Source organism: Eurosta solidaginis, chromosome 4 (assembly GCF_040869045.1).
Source record: "Eurosta solidaginis isolate ZX-2024a chromosome 4, ASM4086904v1, whole genome shotgun sequence".
NCBI lineage: Eukaryota > Metazoa > Arthropoda > Insecta > Diptera > Tephritidae > Eurosta > Eurosta solidaginis.
The window spans coordinates 77,280,137-77,294,959 of record NC_090322.1 but is presented as its reverse complement, the minus strand read 5'-3'; the positions used below and the strand labels follow the sequence as shown (position 1 = coordinate 77,294,959).

At 40.8% G+C, this 14,823-nt stretch overlaps 1 long non-coding RNA gene across 1 annotated transcript; it reads left to right on the top strand.

Moving 5' to 3' along the window:
• The first annotated feature begins 250 nt into the window (after positions 1 to 250).
• LOC137248021 (uncharacterized) lies at positions 251 to 7,783 on the top strand. Its single transcript, XR_010952010.1, has 3 exons — positions 251 to 444; positions 7,416 to 7,585; positions 7,646 to 7,783. It is a non-coding gene; the product is annotated as an uncharacterized lncRNA (long non-coding RNA).
• The last annotated feature ends 7,040 nt before the right edge of the window (positions 7,784 to 14,823 follow it).

Sequence of the window (14,823 nt, the reverse complement as noted above, 5' to 3'; positions counted from 1 at the left end):
TCCATAAAGCTGCTAAACATTGATAATTTTCAATAAATTTTAATATGAATTACTGTTCTTCCGCGCACTTGTTCATTTTGAATGTAGACACAAACTAAATACAACACTGCGTTTTGTCAATCACACCCCGCGACTATCAAATAAGCTAGCGTCAAATGAAAAAATCGAAAATTTTTGTTTTTCATCAACGTGTAGCCGACAACAAATACGTGTGTCACGAAGCCACCCGACTGCACTAACACACACAAAATTCAGTGAATCTGGTTGTAAATCGCGGAAGGCTCTTAGTGCCGACTGAAAATTGTCTACATTTAATTAAAGTAAGATTAAGAAAGAAGAAGGAATTCGCAATTGGCATTGGCAGCGACGTAGACTTCGAATTACTCTAGTGAAGCAGGCAACAGGAATTTGGAAGTATACCATCGATGACTAATTTAATTACAAGTGAGTACAATAGTATGAAATATACATAATATATGAAGGGATTATTGTTACTAGTACGTACGCACGAATGTTTGTACATATGTATATATGGTAATTGTTTACTTTAGCTCACAACTGCTAAAACTCGTCCAAAAATATCAGGAGAGGAGTCAAAAAACGAGCTTTGCACCCAGGATCACGATTCCGAAGGCGGAAATTAAAAATTTTATTTCGTTTCGGAGATATTTGCAAACAAAATTAAAAGTTTTCATGTGGTTGTTGTTGTTTTGATGATTTTGTATTACCCACAAGAAAAAATGTGGGTAAAAGTGTTTTGCGCGAATATAGTTTTGGTCTCCAAACCGGTATAGGAACCACCCATGGTAATTTTTTATAAGCGCGGTCGAAGGCCACCAATGCAGAAAGGTGTTCTGCGCAAAAATACTATGGATCCCACCCCCTGTTTCGGAGTGCTCCGGGGCCATTTTTCGGTTTTTTGGAAATAACTTTTGACAGAAATAAAATTTTGAATTTCCGCTCTCGGATTCGTGGTTCTGGGATCATTTTTGGTCGGGTTTTAGCAGTTGTGAGCTAAAGTAAACAATTACCCAGATATTGACTTTAAGTCGAGAAAAGTCTAAGATTTCTACCGCTCGCGTAATTGCTGAAGTACCACATTTGCTATTATTACCAACAGCGAATCTAGAACAAAGTTCATTAATTTTATTGTGAACTTTCCATTGAATATACTTGAAGCGCCATCCTTGCTTGTAAAATTAATAAAAGAGCTAACGACGGATATAATGCAATCGGATGATACATGTTTAGCTTTACTAGAACGTAATGAATCCAATTTGTTAGTAGAAGTGCTGGAACAGGCACAGGGACAATGGCAGATGTGTAAAAATGGAATGCCCAGTAAAGAATTTATTGTACATCAAGCTCTACGAAATAGACAGCATTTTACATCCTTAGTTGCTACGAACTTGAAAAGCGCGCATAATACTGTAGACAAAGGATTACGTAAAAATTTGTTAATTTTAAAATTTGCTAATGAATTTTCTAATACCATACAAACATTAGCTGAATTGGGCAATATACATAAATGATTAAAGGAATATAGTGTGGATGAAAGTCCTCACCAACTGCTTGAAATTCATAAATTTTTCTATTCAGACTTTTAACGTATTGCAATAATTTTAGATTTTCTAAAAATATTTGCAGAAACCTACAAATTAATAACGTTGGTTACTGTTTTAAATACGCGAACCGTTCTAAAGTTACTCTACGATCATGATGTTAATGGAAGGTATTTTTGTTGATACACAGCGCAATTGCATATCGCAAGGGCCGCATAACGGCCGCACCTTCCCAGCTCTCTGGTGCGCTATCCGCTACTCCTTTGCAGGTAACTGCCGTGCCACCTCGTAGGGCTGTATTTGTGTCCCGATTATACGCCTCGCTTACCGAAAATGTCATTGCTCATTACGTTCGCTCTAAACTTGGTGTTGCACCCACTAGTAACATCAATGTGTATAAATTTAACTTTAAATATGAGAGAGACATCTCCTCATTTAAAATATCCCTTTCAGATGAATATTTCGATAAGGTACTTGATTCCTCTTTTTGGCCTAAGCATACTGTGGTTCACTTGTTCACAAGAAAGGCGAGGGCCGAACCTGTTTTATTACAGCCAAAAAACGGTATGACGAATACAGTAATAACAACACAAAGGTAATTGCTGATCTGTCCCGTCTTCTCATTAATTACCAAAATGTTCGTGGTTTACGATCAAAACTTGTTCCATTTTTCCTTAATTCTTTCAACTTTTTTGCACAAGTTGTAGCTTTTACGGAGACCTGGCTAAAGCCTGATAATTACAATTCTGAGGTTTTTTCAAATAAATATGCTGTTTATCGGCGTGTTCGCACCTCTAGAGCGGGAGGTGTCCTTTCGCTGGACAATATCTCTCATATCGAATTCATAGCAGTTAGGCTTTCATTCGGTAGCTATAGCGTAATTGTTTGCTGTTCGTATATACCACCTCGTTCGGATATGGATGTTTACGCTAGTCATAGCTCGGCCATCTCCGATTTGCATTCGCAGTTGGGAGATAACGATAGACTTGTTGTTGTTGGTGACTTTAACTTGCCAACAGTTAGGTGGGTTGATATAAGTGATTCAAACTTTTTAACTCCCACTGCTCAACATGAGTTTCTCAATTGCTTGTTAGACTCATCTCTTTTACAGATTAACAATGTTCCAAATAGTGGAAATAAAATGATGCATTTAGTATTTGTGGATGGCTCGGTGGGCACTGCCCTTACGCAAATACCACCTTTATCCCTTCCAGAAGACCCTCTTCATCCTACGCTAGAGATATCACTTGATATCAGCCTACTCCGTAGGATTCAAGTACAGTCTCGTTCCCTATCTAGATGCTTCTACAAAGCGAATTTCATTTTGCTCAATGATCTGTTGGCTTCCCATGATTGGTCGGATCTCTATGCTTGCACTGATGTCGATTCGGCTATCTCTATATTTTACAGTACGCTTGATGGCTTCTTTGATACCTGCATTTACTCGCTATACCCTATGTTCGAATAAGCCCCCTTGGTTTTCAAGGCAACTTATCAGATTTAATAACATTAAATCTAGGCTTTATAAGAGATTCAAGAAATCTGGAGCATCTGCAGACCTCTCTAAATATCTAATAGCTCGTTCTAAATTTCACCGTCTTAATCAGCTTTGTTATAAAAATTACTTGAGTTGTTGTAAAGCCTAATTGTTTAGAAATCCAAAAAAGTTTTACAGTTTCGTAAATTCAAAGCGGAAAACTTCTGGGTATCCTTCCTCATTAACCTTTGGAGGTAAAAAAGCTTGCACTGATGACGACGTCGCTGAACTATTTTCTGAGTTCTTTAAGTCCACGTATTCATCCAGTGGTTTTCATTCCGGTCAATATCCCTATCGCTTAGATAGCTCGAATTACATTAGGAATCCTGCTATTGATGGTAATATTCTTCAGAGTCTTCAATCTTTGAAGCCCACCTTTTCTCCGGGACCGGACGGTGTTCCTAGTTGTGTGCTTAGGTACTGCGCCGAAAACATGTATGAGCCTATTTTAAAATTATTTGAGCTATCTATGGGATATGCGTCATTCCCGGAACTTTGGAAACAGTCTTTTATTATACCTCTGCATAAAAAAGGTAGTAGGTTAAAAGTTGAAAACTACACGGGTATTGCTAAACTTTCAGTCATTCCTAAAGTCTTTGAACAGATTGTTACCTGTCAACTCCAATATCAGTGTTCTAGTCTTTTATCTCCATGCCAACACGGTTTTATTCGTCAAAGGTCAACCACTACAAATTTGCTTGTATTCACCTCTATAGTTATGGAAGGATTTTTAGCGAACAAGCAAACGGATGTCATCTACACGGACTTCAGCAAAGCATTTAATACCGTCAACCATGAGTTGCTTATTCATAAGCTTGATTTACTGGGCTTTCCGTTTCACCTATTAATGTGGCTGAAAAGCTATCTTTCTAACCGGACCCAAAAAGTCCTGTTCAAGTGGAATCTCTCGGAATCGTTCGGAGTTTCCTCTGGCGTACCCCAGGGAAGTCATCTAGGCCCTTTGCTCTTTGCCCTTTTCATTATTGACTTGCCACAGACAATACTATATTCCCATACTATAATGTATGCGGATGCTGTAAAACTTTGCTACACTTACTGTCCTACCGATTTGAGTTCCTTGGATCTTCTTCAGGCCGACTTGGACTCGTTCCAATGTTGGCGCACAACAAATTTACTAGCTTTAAATTGCTCTAAATGTAAGCATATGACATTTCACCGAGTGAAGCCAGCATTGAAATCTTATGTAATAGATGGTACGCCTTTGGAGCGTATATCTATTGCAAATGATCTAGGTGTCCTTTTTGATCCGAAATTGAATTTTAACATGCATATTTCATCTATAGCCAGCAAAACGCGTTGGGTTTACTTGGATATGTTAAAAGATGGGGTAAAGAGTTCGATGATCCGTACCTCACTAAGGTTCTTTACACATCGCTAAACCTCGAGTATTGCTCATGCGTTTGGTCCCCTGTTTCTCAAAAGCATATAAAGCGTCTTGAGTCAGTTCAAAAGAAATTTTTGATATTTGCATTGCGCGGCCTTAATTGGGACTCAAGTCTCCACCTTCCTCCATACAGAAGTAGACTTCTTCTTATTAACTTACCCACTCTGAAAAATCGGAGAATATTAATGGGGGTATTGTTCATTCATAAGCTCATTATTGGAGAAATTGATTCTGCGGACTTCCTCAGCCGCTTGTTTTTTGCGGTTCCCCCTAGAGTATCCAGACACTACGTTCCTTTCTATTTACCCCTTTGTCGACGAAACTTTGCTAAAAATAATCCTCTTCTTATCTAGTGCGCGCACTACAATGACTTGTATAGCTGTATCAGTCTTGAATGTACTTTTGCCACTATACGTAATGCAATACTTGCCTATCTAATTTAAGAGATACAAGCTAATTTAATTTGCTGGCATTTTATTCCTTCCATAAAAAACAGGAACTATCTCGCTTAAGGATGGAGGAACATTTATCAACATGTATCATTAAGAAGGAACAAGACAGTACTGTGTTGATTGGAATCTGGTGCATTCCAACAACATAACATTTTACGTGCTTTTTCATGAGTCACTGACCAGAATCGTATGCATTCCGGCAGTATAATCTTATGGGTCAGGCATCGAGCTGATTGGAATCCGGTGCATTCCAACAGCACAGGTCATGTTACTTTTTTATGCCTTGTGATGGCGTATCCCCGTTACACTACTCTTTGCACTGCCGGATTCCCATGGCATGCTGATTGGAATCTTGTTGCATTCCAACAGGAAGATTGGAATCCACTGCATTCCGAAATCATGCTGAGCGGAATCTGATGCATTCTGCCAGTATAAGATTTCGGCATAAGATCTTATTTCTGCTCATATTTCTTATTTTTATTATATTCTGAAATTAAATAGTAATGTTTATTAATATTTCTTTGTTTTTAATATAACATTGTTGAAATCTCGATATATCTTAAATTTTATCTTTTGAGTTGTATATTTATATATCTTTTATATTATGCAGTCGACCATAGTTTGTCGTCGACTTTAAATATAAATAAATAAAATAAATATTAGAGTTAAGTGTGAGCAGAGCTGGGTAGTATCCGCACACCGTCTGAGGCGACTAAAATACCTAAATGATTCAATGGGTTGTGTAGCGTAAGCTTGCTCCTGCGCAATCGTGGAGTTCCACACCAAAAAGCAAAAAATATATCTTTTAATGCAGCTCCTTTCCACTTGTTGACTTCTATCGAAATTTCGAATAGCGAATTTAAGAACGCAACCAAGTCTTCATTACATTGACTTAAAACCATCATATAAGATTATTTCTGACTAGTATTTGCAACAATCTTCCTCATTGTATGGAGATTCATATCAAAACAACACATTAACAAACTTGTCGCACCAAAACGTAACATTTACATTTTTCAATGTTGTTGTTGTTGTTGTAACCCCATACATTTTTCAATAGCTTATATTGGCTAAAGTGACATATTAATTTAAAATACAAGTAGCTCCTTCATTTTGTGTTTATTAAGAAGAACTTACTCCAACTTACTAAAAAAACAACTTTCGTTAGGTATCCATGGTAAAATAAACTTTGCCAATTTTATCGAAACTATTTATGATGTAAATGTTTATTTGGCAGCCGAGGCTCTGGTGACTCCAAGTTTCAAGGAACTAGGAGCGGGGGCAGTATGGCATAGAAGGTTGAATTTGGTCATATTAAATTGTTCCCGGCATGGTCGAGCTTATAAAAAGGACCATCAACGTCAACGGTAAAAGTCTATTTGAGGGGTCGACTGCTAATACGCGTCAAAAAATATCGAGAGAGTTGTGAAAAGACGCGTATTGACCTCGACAATAATAATCGGAAGGCGGAAAAGAAAAATTGTATCTCTGTCCGGAGATATTTGCAGTTGAAGTTGGCGATTTTAATGTGGTTGTTGTAATGTTGGCGTACCTACAAAAAAATTTGTGAGCATAAGTGTTTTGCGCGGATATAGTTTTGGTCTCCACACCGGTGTTGGACCCACCCAGGGTAATTTTTTATAAGCGCGGCCAAAGGCCGCCAATGCAGAAAGGTGTTTTTTCGTTAATATCTTTTGAACGAGTTAAAATTTTTGTTTTCCGCCTTCGGATTATTAATACTGATATCAAGACGCGTCGTTTGATACCTCTCTCGATATTTTTGGACGCGTATTACCCAAATAAATACTGTTCTTCCGCCTACTTGTTTATTTGGAGGATTTCGTTCTGACTCTCCACCGCCGGCCGAGATACGCGAAGTACACCCCCAGTGGATTAGGGGCTAAGAATACAACCGCGGCAAGTATGCCTGTCGAAAGAGGCGATTAAAATACCAAATTGATTCAAGAGGTTACCAGCGCAAAATATATAGCTTATCCAAGCTATTGTTGTTGGTCGCCATTTTCGGTCACTAGATTTTTGATGGGATGGTCCTCCAGGTATGCCACCCGCATCTACTTGACCAGGTGGGGCAATGACACAACATCCAGTTATGCCGAGGTATATACCACAACATCAACCGGGTTGTGCAATGCCACGACAGCAGCAGCAACAACCTATCTGCCAATTCCAAAACAGTCGGGCTATCTTCCACAACCTGGTCCACCTGGTTGTCCTCCATAACCTCAACAGCCAGGTTACCCTCTACAACAACCAGGTGCAACAGGTGGTTACATGCGTAAATTGATGCCACCAACGCAACCTGGACAGGCGCCAATGCCCAGTCAGCCACCCATGCCGGGTCAACCCCCAATACCCGCACGTCCTGGTTATAATGTATGCTAATACAACTAATATATTTCAAGTATTGCTGATGATTATTTTTGTATTATTTTCTTTAGCAACCACCTGCACCCGGTACTGGTATATATCAACAGGCGCAACATTATGATCAAACCCAACGCCGTTTAGATCCCGATCAGATGCCAAATCAACAAGGTTTATTGCCACCATTGGTGACCACAAAATATGTGGCACAAGATCAGTGTAACTCCTCGCCACGTTACCTTAGGTATTGATATTCGAAATTAATTTTTTGTTTGGCAATTACATTGATCTTTCTCGTTTGCAGGCCTTTTTGTATTGCATACCTGCAACAGCTGATTCATTAAAAGCAACAGCTTTGTCCTTTACTATTGGAATTATCCATTGTCGAAACAAAGATGGCAACCCTTTATTTCTGTATTCTATTTTACTATTTTTACCTTCGTTAACTACAGTTGAAATGTGACGTTTATAGAAGAAGCACTTCAATAAAATTTTCTTTCCATAAAAGCGAATTGTTCAACTGTTAATTAAACGTGTTTTCTTTTGTGCGTTTATCTTTTTTATTCACTTAATTGGTTCGGTCAAAAGGACTTCTAAAACAGCTAAAATTTACTCTTACCGTCTCACCAATGGCACGCACGATTGAGGGTGAATATGACCCAACCATTGTAAATTTTGGTGAATTGGGTCCAATTAGATGTAATCGTTTGCAAGGCTAAAATGCAATTTGTAGATGCTGGTCGTCGTTTCCAATGTCTAATGTGTAAACTAACAACAGATCAATATTTTTTTTCAACAGTGCCAACTGAATATTTCCAACATTTGGGCCACACCGGACAGCGTGTCGATAAATATGAACGTCCTGAATTTATATTGGGTACATGAGTTTTTGTGTAAAAAATGTTTGGGTACCGATAGCTCTCAAGGTAAACCTCAACTTGTTGTTGTTGTTGTTGTAGCAGTGCTTCGCCCCACCTAACAGCCGCGACCGATCACAAATTGTCATCAATATACTCTAACGGGAGTCCAAGGAATCTTGCTGTTTCAACAGGAGTGGACCATAAGGAAAGGGGTGCTAGAGGCGTTGGTTCCACATTACAATTAAAGAGATGTTGGTGTCATGTGGGGACACATTGCAAGCGGGCCATACATTTTGTATGTCGGGGTTGATTCTGGATAGGTAAGAGTTTAACCTGTTACAGTATCCAGAACGAAGTTGAGCAAGAGTGACACGCTTTTCCCTGGGGAGTATGCGTTCCTCTTCCGCAAGTTTTGGATACTTTTCCTTGAGTGCTGTGGAGTTCACCAAGGACCTGCTTGTGTTTTTTCGCTTCATACGGCTGGGTTCTCAGGTGACGTATTTCCTCAAAATGCTTACGGAGATGACTCCTTAAGCCCCTAGGCGGTGCTGGCTCATCAATCAGATGTCTGTTGGGATGCTCAGGTTTCTGGGTATTCAACAAGAACTGTTTGGTCAGCATCTCATTTCTCACCCTGATGGGGAGTATTCTCGCCTCATTATGCAGATGGGGTTCTTAGGACATAAGAAGACATCCCGTGGCGATTCTGAGAGCAGTATTTTGGCAGGCCTGTAGCTTCTTCCAGTGGCTTGGCGACCATATGGGTGACGCGTAGCACGTAATCGGCTGGCTAATTGCTTTGTATGTAGTCATGAGCGTTTCTTTATCTTTTCCCCAAGTACTGCCAGCGAGGGATTTGAGGACTTTGTTACGGCTCTGAATTCTCGGAACAATTGCGACTGCGTGCTCACCAAAATGTAGATCCTGATCAAACGTCACACCCAAGATTTTGGGGTGTAGGACAGTCGGTAGCGTAGTGCCATCTACGTGGATGTTCAAAATGCTCGACATTTGGGACGTCCGTGTTGTAAATAAGGTCGCGGAAGATTTAGTCGGTGATAATGCCAGGTTTCGCGAGGCGAAAAAAACTGGAGAGATCAGGGAGGTAGCCGTTTATTCTATTGTATAGCTCATCGATCTGTGGGCCTGGGCCTGTGGCCATTATTGTGCAGTCATCAGCGTAGGAAACGATTGTGACTCCTTCCGGTGGTGAAGGTAGCTTAGATATGTAGAAATTAAACAAAAGTGGAGACAGGACACAACCCTGTGGCACCCCTTGTTTAATTTGTCTTGGCTTTGATGTTTCGTTTCTAAATTGCACCGATGCCTGCCGCCCGCCCAGATAATTTGCGGTCCACCTTTTTGACATGGGGGAAGGGTAGACCCTTCCTGGTCTTGCATTATCGAGCCATGGTTGACAGTATCAAAAGCTTTTGATAGGTCTAGCGCTACGAGTACTGTTCTATGGTGGGGGTTTTTATTTAAACCGCAATTTATCTGGGTGCTAATGGCATTTAGCGCGGTGGTAGTGCTATGGAGTTTTCTGAAACCATGCTGATGGCAGGCTAGCTGCAAATTTGCTTGGAAATGGGAGAGCAAAATGGCTTCAAGCGTCTTTGCTACTGGCGATAGGAGAGATATCGGATGGACACTCCTATGTTGGCTGGTTTCCCAGGCTTTAGTAGCGGGCCGCTGTTGGATATCTTACTTTTTCTTTGACGGATCCAAGTAGAAAAACACGATTGAATATACTATTCAATGTTACAAAAATGTGGCTTTTATTCAATGTTATAAAAAAGGAAGTAAAGTAGATACAGAAAATTTGGTTTTGCTTTTTACTATACAACAACAACAATTCAGGGTAGTTAAAATATGTAAGTTGATAACAGGGTTGCATTTCAACAGCCGCCTTGGCCATTTTCCATTTTTCGGGTATGACAAAAGTGGAAAGAGACAGGTTGAAGACATGCGCTAAATATTTGAAACCCTCTTTCCCTAGGCTTTTAAGCATCGGCATGGCTATGCCGTCTGGTCCCACTGCTTTGGATGGTTTAGCGTGACCAATGGCGTCCTCAACCTCTTTAGCGGTGATGGTGATTGGTGACGCGTTGAATTTGTGTTTATGTGCGTGTCTGTTGGCCCTCCGCCTATCCTTGTCGACCGTAGAATGCATTTTATATTGTCGGCAGAAAGCGCTCGCGCATTTTTTCGCATCCGACAGCACTTTATCGCCACAGGCGATGGAAAGTTTGTCTTTGTGCTTAGACGGATTCGATAGGGACTTTACGGTGGACCAAATTTTACCCACACCGGTAGAGAAGTTACAACCTCTTAGGTGCTCCTCCCATTTCGCCCGCTTGTGTTCATCCACAAGCAATCTGATGCGTTGGTTTATATCCCTTATTTGGGGATCGCCTGGATCAAGCTGTCTTATAAGGTCACGTTCTCTCGCTAAGTTTGCGGCCTCTGCCGGGAAGGGGGGCCGAATTTCGGGAATTCTCCCGGCGGGAATGATGCGAGCCCAGGCGGACCTTGCGGAAGGCACGCTCCCCTTGGCGGGCATCAGTCGGGATAGGAAGAGCAGCAAAAAGGTTGTCTGTAAAAGATTTATATTCGTCCCACTTTCCTTCTTTGAAGTTTATGAAAGTGCGTTTTTCTGTGAAGATGAAGTCGGCGGTACTCTCGAGTGAAATAAGTATAGGCAGGTGGTCGGATGCCAATGTTACCATCGGCTGCCAGTTGACGCAGTTTACGAGTTCTGCGCTCACGATTGAGATATCTGGCGAACTGTGACAGCTTCCTACAATACGTGTGGGGGCGTCTCCGTTTATTGTGCAGAACGTCGTTTCTTCTATTTGATCCGCCAACATCTCACCCCTACTGTTTGCCCGCAAATTTGAATGCCATAGATCGTGATGGGCATTGATATCGCCTAAGATAATGCGATTGTTCCCAGTGAGTAGGGCGCTGATATTAGGGCGGTATCCACTGGGGCAACAGGTGGCAGGAGGGATGTAGATATTGATGATTTCTAGGTTTGCATCGCCTGACGGGACAGATAGGCCTTGACGTTCTAAGACATTGTCCCTGCGGTCGATGCCAGGATCAAATATATAATATTGCACAGAGTGGTGTATGATAAACGCGAGGTCGCCTCCATTACCGCTCTCGCGGTCTTTACTGTGGACATTATACCCAGAGCAGGTCTGCAATGCAGATCTCGCTGTGAGTTTAGTCTCTTGAATCGCAGCAATGCGGATGTTATACCGCTTCATGAAATCGACTATCTCCGTAATCTTCCCAGTTAGTCCATTAGAGTTTAACTGCAGAATTCTGAAGTGCATTGGGGGGGACGTCGGCACCCTGGGGGTAAGTGACGGGTTACTACGCCTGGATTGAGGAAGGGTAGGACGCAATTGCTGTTGTGGCCCTGGGACTGGGCGTCCTTGGGCAAGCATTGGGGTACCCGTATGATTTGTGTTTGCGACCTGGCAACATGGCGCGATGAAACCCATCGGGGGTTGCCGTCGCGGAGACCAGAACATCTAGGAGTGTGGCACTACCCAAGGCAGGAGCTGCATTGGGCGGATGTCGCAAACATATATATTCTGTGCTGGGAAACGGTGCGAACGGACGTAGGGACTAAGAGTCTGTTTCCCTGACCTATATGATTGCTGCCGGAAAAGAGGGTGGAGAAGACGGGGGCAGGGGCTGATGATCAGCATTGCTACCGACTCTACTACGAAGATAGTAGTTATGAGTGGTAGCAGCTGTTTGAGTTGTTGTCGCCGTGGGGCGCGAGCAGCAGCGGGTACTTGTTGTGGCTTGCTGAGCAGCGGGGCTGCTGGTAGGTAGTGGGGGCGCTTAGGCGTGGACTACGGGACGCCCTTGGGCGTGAACAGCAAGGAGCCACAAAAGATTTATAAAAGTTACGTGGACGTCGGGTTTAGGGGTCAAGCCCAGAACAACCTGTCCGATGCAACCATCCCTTACACGAGACACACTTAACAGAGTATGACCGTCCTAAAAGATTCTTTTCCGGCAGATGCAGCAAAACCATTTCTCAGGAACGGGGTCAGGAGACGGACCCGGATTGGATTCGATACCTTCCCGAGCAAGAGAATATGGAGCAGTCTCGCTTCAAGGAGCTGCTGAGAGGATGACAATTTGTGGGAGGGACGCAACAAATTAAATGGGGTTACACTGAAATGACAGTCCTTGGTCGGGAAAAGCCCCGAGTCGCTCCGGTACATAGAACGTACTGCCTTGGGAAGCGTCAACTCATATCCAACCTCAATGCCTCGCATTCAATTGTGGGCGCTGTACGCACTATATTGGGTTCACACAATATGGGCAAGCATATTGTTGTTTCCAGTGGTAGGACCACAATTTCAAATGATGGGGCAACCATTATGAAAATATTGGATATTGTGCATCCAACCGTAAAACTCTAGTCGACATCGCCAAATCTCAAAATGCTGAGGTAAGTTTTCTGTTATATTAGAATGTGTAGAATAAAAATGTTTCTCTAATCAGGTCGGCGATGGCACCACTTCAGTAGTACTTTAAGCATGTGAAATCTTAAAACAAATTAAGCCATATGTTGAGGAAGGCGTGCATGAACGTATCATCATTAAAGCTATACGTAAAGCATTACAATTATGCATGATAAAATATGACATGGCTGTACATGTTGCAGCGCCAATCAAACAATTTGTATGTCGGGGTTGATTCTGGATAGGTAAGAGTTTATCCTGTTACAGTATCCAGATCGAAGTTGGGCTAGAGTGACTCGCGTTTCCCTAGGCAGCGTGCGTTCCTGTTCTGCAAGTTTAGGGTATTGTTCTTTGAGTACTGAATTCACCGGGCAATTCCTGACATAGAGGTCCGACGCCTGTTTATGGAGTTCACCAAGGACCTGCTTGTGTTTTCTTGCTTCATACGGCTGAGTCCTCAGGTGCCGTATTTCTTACGGAGGTGACTCCTTAAGACCCTGGGCGGTTTTGGCTCAACAATCAGATGTCTGTTGGGATGCCAAGGTTCCTGGGTATTCAACAGAAACTGTTCGGTTAGCATTTCATTTCTTTCACTTATTGGGAATATTCTCGCCTCATTATGTAGATGGTGTTCTGGGGACATAAGGAGACAACCCGCGTTTCTGAGGGCAGTATTTTGGCAGGCCTGTAGCTTATTCCAGTGGGTAATCTTTAGGCTTGGCGATCATATGGTGTAGGAAACAATAGTGACTCCTTCTGGTGGTGAAGATAGCTATTGATATGTAGAAGTTAAACAGAAGTAGGGATAGGACACAGGTTTGAATGTGAGTTTTTTTGAAGTTATTGCAAAAAGCGTTGAGGATTTTTAATATCTTACGAGGTACCTTCGTACATGTTTCTGAGAATGACGAGTGAGACCTATTCAAACTCAATTTTCACCAGGACAAGGCCGCTGAGACTTTGCTATACTTTAACATACTATACTTTACCCCTTTTTAGCAGAACTATAATTTTGATTTTATTAAATTTTAAAAATGTTTCTTCCTCTACAGTTCAGCATACCTTTTGCTAACACAGGTTGGCGATATGTTTGCCCAGGATCGTGCCTTCGCTACTTTATAATGAATTTCAATTCCCATAAATGGATATTGCGGCGAGCGATTGACCAACAAGACGATGCCACGACACCTTTGAGTATTCTTGATCTGGAAATTAATATGCAACGAATTTATACAACAAACGAACAACACACACTGAAATAATCTTGGTTAAAAAGTATCTAAAAATCTAATATTTCTAAGCTTTTTCCTACGTTCCTATTCAAAGCTTTTCATGCTCTAATTAAAAAAAAAAATATTCAACAATCGCATACAGTTTGCAAAGATTTTTAAAGCAATTCAATTGCAACGAATTTGTCAATAATTTTTAACCAAACTTTATAAACTAGATGTATAAAAAAAAATATTTTGAATATAAATATTTGCTGATGAATTTAACTGACAGTACCAATACTATCAACTAAATGGTCCTTATAAATATTGTAACCACATAATTTAAAACAAAATATTACTATGAGTACCTACGTTTATTATTGCAAAATTACGAAAAAAAAGAAAATAGCATAAAGTACCTTCAATGTAAAATTATTCCTCTGAATGTATATATGGCATTCTAAACTAAAAAATGTCAAAACTTAAAAAAATTTAAATCGGTATTTAAGTGTAAATAGTTAACGTTATCGTTTAGCCTGGTTTTGTTAAGAATTTTGTTATTTTTGTGGTATAAATCAACATTCAACACGAAGTTTCTCTGATTATGAGTTGCAATATTTTTGGATTAGGTTGCGATATGTAAAATTACATATTTTTTACACAGTTCTAAAATGTAAAGGAAAAAAATTATATTTGTCTATTAATGAAATTATTAAAAAGATATTGTTATATTAATGATATAGAGAAGCGCCAACACGAATGCAAGTGGTTTCAAACCTCTGGTAGGCAATTCACCGCTTTAACTGCCAGAAAAAATGTTAAATTGTTCATTTTATGTAAAAAAAATTTTGAAAGTTGCAATTGAAGTTCTGAAAGCTCGGGAATTTCAATTGAAGTTCAAAAAATTACAATTGA